The 7,295-nt window shown below is 38.6% G+C and overlaps 1 pseudogene; it reads left to right on the forward strand.

Annotated features, from left to right (window-relative positions):
- Window positions 1-4,864: 4,864 nt before the first annotated feature.
- On the forward strand, window positions 4,865-6,472 carry LOC114631681 (annotated as a pseudogene).
- The last annotated feature ends 823 nt before the right edge of the window (window positions 6,473-7,295 follow it).

A 7,295-nucleotide genomic window follows, 5' to 3' on the forward strand; every position in this document is an offset into this window, starting at 1 on the left:
AGTTGTGAGATCTTTTAAATGAATTTGACCTAGTGTGATATCTGGTCACCATACTTTTATACATATTAAATTCTACATGCTTTCATCAATTCAGCACCTTGACATCAGGGCAAATATTTCAAGTTGTTTTCCTGAAATTTTTCTTCTTCTATCTTTACATAGAAATGAAAACAGTTTATTATGATCAACAGATAAATTGTAAATCTTCATTTGAGAACTAAGTTTTGTGTCAGAAAGTTCATCCCAAGATTGTCTTAGCTCTATTATTTCAATCTAATGGGACTATATTTATTTCTATATATAGCTGTGTGTGAGATCTTTACATTCATGTATAGACTCTTTAAACATGTAATAATATGTCTTTATAGCAAGCATACAAATTATATTACCAATAAAGAAAGGTTCTCAGACAATAACATGTTAGATAATAAATTTGCACACCCCAGGTGAGTTATAAAATCCAACTTTAAACTGTCTCCTCCTCAAAACACCCTTTTAAAGAAAACAGCTTAAGAAAATATTGGATGAATGTGATAAAAATAATTGATTCATTTGTTTTAGAAAAGTGTTGTCCTAGCAGTTTGTATATTTTAGAATGCCAGGACTCTAGTTACACTTTGAAGGGTATAAAATTTAATGATGTCCCCAAATGTTCCTACTGTTTCCTTTCATCTATTTCCTTCATGCCAGATATATCTAGAAAGTAATCAAAATTATGGCAAACAAATAGAGCCTTCTAGAAACTAATTTCTGAGTGTTGTAAATTGTTAACATGTTTTCTTCACAATAACCATAATCATGTATGAAAAGTATTACTATTTTAGCATGCTGTCTGTTGTTATGATAAATATCACGACCAAACTCAAATTGTGGGAGACAGTGCTTATTTTTTTTATATGTCTGAATCACACTATATCATTGAAGAAAGCCAAGGGAAGAACTCAAGCAGGTGTCAGGACACAGAAAATCAAACAGAGACCATAGAGGAAATGCTGCTTACTGAATTGATTTCTGGAGGTTGCTCAGCTTGCTATCTTTTGTAACCCAGGAGTTACTTACCAGCCCAGGAGTTGAAACTCTTGCAGTGGGATCGACTTTCACATATCAATTTTTAATCAACTAAATATCCTATAGACATACAAACTGGTCAATCTGGTGGAGGTCATACTAGTCATGGTTACCTTGAGAAATATAATTGATATAAACAAATCTATATACACAAATAGGGGATTTATTAGAGTCACTTACATTCTGTGGTCTCCCTAGTTCAACAACAGACCTATCCTGATGGAATGTCTAAGAATCCATAGTTGTTAAGTTTGGACATGCTGAATGTCTCAGTGGTTTTAATCTGCATTGGAATTCCAGTGAAGCCATGCTTCAGTTTTAAAATTGATGAACCTGGCAATGAGAGTGGAGATATTCAGGCAAAAGCAATAGATTCCTTCGCCCATATCCTTTTATATAGGCTTCTACCAGAAGATGTTGCCCAGATTTAGGGCAGGTCTTTTCACCTCAAATGATTCAATCTAGAAAATCCTTCATAACCATGGCCTGTTGCTTTGTTGTAGTTCATTCTAAATGTAGTCAAATTGAAAACTAAGATTAGCCACCATAGAGGCAATGCCTGAAATGATATTTTTCTCTTCCCAGATGTCTCTGAGTGCTAAGATGACAATAACTAACCAGCACAGCTCGACTAATATGATCTTCATATTCATAAAAAGTCATTGCTATGGGAAATTTCCCACACAACGAATAGTAGAATAAAATATTGAAAACAGTTTAAGACAGAATGTACAACTACAATCACAAAAGGAAAAAAAACAACTGAAGTAAAATTGGAAATGAGAAATTTAGGCAATCCAACAAAATTCTAAGGGAAAGCCTAACTATCAAAATCCAAGGCATAGAAGAAACAATGTCAACCCCTGAAGACAAGGAAGGATGAATGGATATCTCTGTCATAGAAGATGTTCAATCTAAAAAAAAAATATTCACCCAAAACTATCCAGGAAACCTTGGACATCATGATAAAGATGAAATAACAAGAATAGATGAAACGATGAATGATAAAAAATCCAGGTCAGCTGCAAAAACAGACAATATTTTTTTTTTTTTTGGTTTTTTGAGACAGGGTTTCTCTGTGTAGCCCTGGCTGTCCTGGAACTCACTCTGTAGACCAGGCTGGCCTCGAACTCAGAAATTCGCCTGCCTCTGCCTCCCAAGTGCTGGGATTAAAGGCGTGCGCCACCACTGCCCGGCCAGACAATATTTTTTAAACAAAATAATTTTAAAAAATTCTCCAAATACGACTATAAAGGAAAAAAGAATGGAGAGAGAGAGAGAGAGAGAGAGAGAGAGAGAGAGAGAGAGGGGAGAAAGAGGGGGGGAGGAAAAGGGAGGGAGGGGGAGGGAGGGAGAGAGAGAGAGAGAGAGAGAGAGAGAGAGAGAGAGAGGGCAAACAGAGAGAATGAGAGAAGAAATTGCTTGGGACACAGTATAATAAGTCATAAAATATACAGAACAAAGTAGGAATATGAAAAGTTGCAAGGAAACACATGCTCATTAGAACAACTGACTTCTCAATGGATAATCTAAAAGCCTGAATGGATGCTCTATAAAGTCTAAGAAATCACAGTTGCCAACGAAGGCAACTATGAAATTTATCACAATAGATGGAAAAAGAAGAGCACATCATGATACAACTAATTTAAGCTGTACCAATACACAAATCCAGCTTAATGGATGGTAGCAGAAGAAAAATTTCAATCTGCAGATGTTACACACGCCCAAGAAAATACAAGGAATAAATAACTTCAGACTGGTAAACCAAAGTTGGGTTGGGCATGGGGAGAAGATACTTCATAACAACAAAGTAATGGCAATCAATAAATGCTACTGATAACGATCAACCTCAGTGGCCTCAATTCCCAATAAAAAGAAACAGAGTAATGAAATGGTATTAGAAAATAGGATCAAACATTTGACAGAGGGCCCCATTGCTATTGCTGAGTACAATATCCACAAAATTTGGATGAAGAGAGGTCAAACTGGTGCCTGCATAGAGCCTTCTCCCTTAACATCCTAGCATCTTTGGTACAGAAAGGTAGTCTGCAGACTATCAATAAATAAACTGAAACACCAACTCAGCCACAAACCTTTTGATCTACAGTATGTCCTGCTAGCATGCTAAACATGTTGATCATGACCCCTTTGGTTGTCTCATATCACATATCCTGCATATCAGAAATGTGCAATTCATAACAATAGCAATGTTAGAGTTAAGAAGTAGCAATGAAATCATTTTTTGTGGTTGGAGGGTCACTACAACATGAGCAACTGTTTTGAAAGGTTGTGGCACTAGTAAAGAAGAGAACCATTGTGCTAATGCAAAGGTGGCACAAAATTTGTGGGAGTAAACAACCAATATCAAGTTTAACTTGAGGCCCACGCCATGCCATAAAGTGCCAGAATAGCCTGGAACTTAAAACTGGATATTTCTAAGAACTAGGGCAGGACCAAACAGGACAGGGGAAAAAGAAAAGATCTCTAATGATATTCTGCTATACTCATAAATCAGTGCTTTGTCTGGTCATCATCACTCCAACAGCCGATAAATGGAAATGGATGTAGAGATACACTGCTAGATACATTTATTTCTTCAGAGTTTGGGCAACCCTTTGTAAGAGGAAGAGGAAATATTGTTGGAGTCAGAGGGGATGGAGGATACCAGAAGGACACAGCCCATTAAATTAACAAAGCAGGGCATATGTGTGTTCACAGAAACTGAAGCAGCAAGCATGAGACCCACAATAGTCAACACCATTTCTGCTGAGCAAGCCAGCTCAGTCAGTCAACAGGGTCTCAAGAGAGGAAGTGAAGATTAAAAAGAAAAAGACAATTAGACAACACTATAACATGACTCCTGCCAGTTCTGAAGCTGAAGTGCGTTTATTTTTTTTCAGTGTGCTTTTATACCATTATAAGTACATGCAAAGAATCGGGTCAGCTCTAGGTCAAGGAGCAAACAAAGCATAAACAAAATAGTCAAGGGACAAACAAGGCAATAAACAAAGTCCCTGGTATTCAGGGACTTATGAAGATGATCAAGATCGTGAGCCTACTTTCTTGTCCTAGACCTATGTTAAATTCTTGCTTATATCCTTGAAGTGACACCAAGAGCTCACAAGTTAGTTTGTGTTTTTTGTGGGACTCTGCACAGTGGGAGTCCTTGACTCATTATCCTGCTCATGGGACTCTGTTCAGTTAAGTTGGCTTGTACACTGTTGACATGCAAGCTCTTTCCTCACTTTATTGTATCTTGTTTTGTCTTGTTTAGTTACTGTCTCTTGGTTGTCTGCTCTTTTCCAAAGGTAAATGGAAGAGAGTCATTCTGGAAGAGAGAGGATACAAGGGGCTGAGATGCAGAGAGATGGATGGAAGGGAAAATGTGGTCAGGATATATTTTTATGAGAGTAGAGTCTTTTTAAAATTAAAAAAAAAAGAAAAAAGAAAAGAGAATCTGTCTTTTTTCTCTATCAAAGGAAATATCCTCACCATTAAAAACAGATATAGCCTCAGGGTAAAAGACTGAAACAATATATTCCAAGAAAATGGAGACAGGATCAAAGCCTATGGAGCCGTATTAGTATCTGAAAAACAATTTTCTAATCAAAAATATTCAAAAGCTATGGGAAAAGATATCATATTCTCATCAAAGGAAAAAATCTGCCAAAGGAATAACAGAATTCTAAACATTTTTACACCAAATTGAAGCACACACAAATTCATAGAAGAAATATTATGGTCCCCTAGGTGGAGAATAGATGAGTTGTGGGTACCAGAAGCTGCTTCCAAGACGATGCCTATACCAGTTATCCTATTGAAAGAGGGTACTGATAGCTCCCAAGGAATCACTCAGCTTGTGAGTAACATTAGTGCCTGCCAAATGACTGCTGAGGCTGTAAGAACCACCCTGGGACCCATGGCATGGAAAAACTTATTGTGGATGGCCAAAGCAAAGCACCAATTTCTAATGATGGGGCCACAATTCTGAAAATCCTCGGTGTTGTCCATCCTTCAGCAAAGACTTTAGTGAACATTGCCAAATCCCAAGATGCTGAGGTTAGTGATGGCACCACCTCAGTGACTCTGATGTTTGTGGAGTTTCTTAAGCAGGTGAAGCCCTACATGGAGGAAGGTTTATACCCTCAGATCATCATCCAAGGTTTCCGCACAGCCACCCAGCTGGCTGTTAACAAAATCTAAGAGAGCCGTGACTGTGAAGAAGCAAGACAAAGTAGAGCAGGAGAACATGCTAGAGAAGTGTGCAATGACATCCCTGAGTTCCAAGCTGATCTCCCAGGAGAAGGCCTTCTTCACCAAGGTGGTGATTCATTCTGGGATGGTGCTTGACGAGTTGCTGTAGTTTAAAATAATCGGCCTCAAGAAGGTGCATAAGACTTTCTCTTAGGCTGCGTTTGAAATGCAGCCCCAAAAGTATAAGAACTCCAAGATTGTCCTCTTAAATGTTGAGCTTGAACTGAAAACAGAGAAAGATAATGCTGAAATCAGAGTCCACACAGTGGAGGATTACCAGGCAATTGTTGATGCTAAGTGGAACATTCTCTATGACAAGAGAGAGAAGACCCACCAGTCTGGAGCCAAAGTCATCTTGTCTAAACTCCTTATTGAGATGTGGCCACCCAGTACTTTGCTTATAGAGACATGTTCTGTGCTGGCCGAGTGCCTGAGGAGGATCTGAAGAGTAAAATGAAGGCTTATGGAGGCTTAATCCAGACCAGTGTGAACACTCTGAATCCAGATGTGCTTGGCCACTACCAGGTGTTTGAAGAGACTCAAATTGGAGGAGAGACGTATGATTTCTTCACTGACTGCCCTAAGGCCAAGATATGTACCATCATCCTCCATGGTGGTGCTGAGCAGTTTATGGAGGAGACAGAGAGGTCACTACATGATGCCAACATGATTGTGAGGAAGGCCATCAAGAATGACTCTGGTGGCTAGTGGTGGAGCTATTGAGATGGAGCTTTCCAAATACTTGAGGAATTACTCAAGGACCATTCCAGGGAAACAATAGCTGTTGATTGGGGCATATGCCAAGGACCTAGAGATTATTCCATGACAACTCCGTGACAACGCTGGCTTTGATGTCACAAACATCCGCAACAAGCTGCGAGCTCGATATGCACAGGGGGGCATGTAGTATAGGGTGGACATCAACAATGAGGACGTCGCTGACAATTTCCAGAAGTTTGTGTGGGAGCCAGGCATGGTGCGCATCAACGCTCTGACAGCAGCTTCTGAGGTTGCATGTCTTATTGTGTCCATGGATGAGACTTTCAAGAACCCCCGCTCCACTGTGGATGCTTCAGCTCCAGCAGCTGCCCGAGGCCGAGGCCAGGGCTGCTTCCATTGGGAGGCAGTCGCACACCTCCTTGTGAGGTGAATAGGGCATGAGAAAATGGTTCATTAGTCGGCTGTGTTCTCACTGGAGGTTATTTAAATAACATTTAAGTTAAAAAAATATTACTATAGCTAAAATGTTTCTTCAGTGATAGTAGGATTACTTCAATACTCTGAACTTCCTAATATACAAACCTCCCAGATTAAAAGGTAAGATGAAATCAAATGGGTCTAACATATTTACAAAGTATTTCACCCAAACTCAAAAGAATATCCTTTCTTCTCAGTAGCTCATAGAACTTTCACCAAAATTTACCACATATTTCAACATAAAGCAACAAATATTATTGTGATAAGACTGTGGTGAAATACAAGCAATAATTAAAAGTATAGCAACCAAACAAATTCTAGTACCAGGTGAATTCAGTGCAGTATTATACCACACCTTCAAAGAGTTAATGCCAATAGTCTCCAAATTATTCAAGAGAAAACAAACAGAAGGAACACTGGTTAATATTTTGAGGGCGCAATTACTCTGATTTCCAAGCAATACAAAAATCCAACAAAGAAAGAAAAGTACGGACTAATTTAAAAACATAGACACAGAAATTCTAAATAAAACCCTTGCAAACTAAACACAAATCCTATAAAAAAGATCATCCATCATGATCAAGTATGCTTCATCCCAGAAGGCAGGGTTCAACATATGTTAATCATAAAATGTAATTCACCACATAAAGTGGTGAAAGATAAAAACTATGTGATCATCTCATTAGATACAGAAAAGGTGTTTGACAAATCTCAACAGCCCTTCAAGACAGACGTTCTGAACAGATTGGGAATTCAAGGGGCATATCTCAACATAA

This window comes from Grammomys surdaster, unplaced genomic scaffold (genome assembly GCF_004785775.1).
Source record: "Grammomys surdaster isolate TR1022 unplaced genomic scaffold, NIH_TR_1.0 97, whole genome shotgun sequence".
NCBI classification, from domain to species: domain Eukaryota; kingdom Metazoa; phylum Chordata; class Mammalia; order Rodentia; family Muridae; genus Grammomys; species Grammomys surdaster.